Genomic DNA, 324 nt, shown 5'->3' with positions numbered 1-324 from the left:
ATCAGTGTCCTTCTTGCCTGGCCTCTCATAAAATGAAGCCAAGTTTGAATCTGAGGACTGCTACTTCAGACTAAATTCATAGGTAGAGCAGCCCCTATAAAATACACTTTGGGAACCACCACAATTGGCACATGTGCATGATTGTGCAGGACAGGCTGGACAGGGGGAGAACACGGAGAGAGCAACTAATATTGGTGAATGATTCAGCACTTCTTTATGCAATTAACACAGAAAGAGTCACGAAGTAGGTGGTTAGCTATTACAAAGATGGTGCTAACAGGGAGATGGCTAAAACCTAAATTTTGGTGGGACAATTTTTACATT

The sequence above is a fragment of the Penaeus monodon genome, unplaced genomic scaffold (assembly GCF_015228065.2).
Source record: "Penaeus monodon isolate SGIC_2016 unplaced genomic scaffold, NSTDA_Pmon_1 PmonScaffold_114, whole genome shotgun sequence".
NCBI classification, from domain to species: domain Eukaryota; kingdom Metazoa; phylum Arthropoda; class Malacostraca; order Decapoda; family Penaeidae; genus Penaeus; species Penaeus monodon.
The sequence above is the reverse complement of the archived record's forward strand: the minus strand, read 5'-3'. Positions refer to the sequence as shown.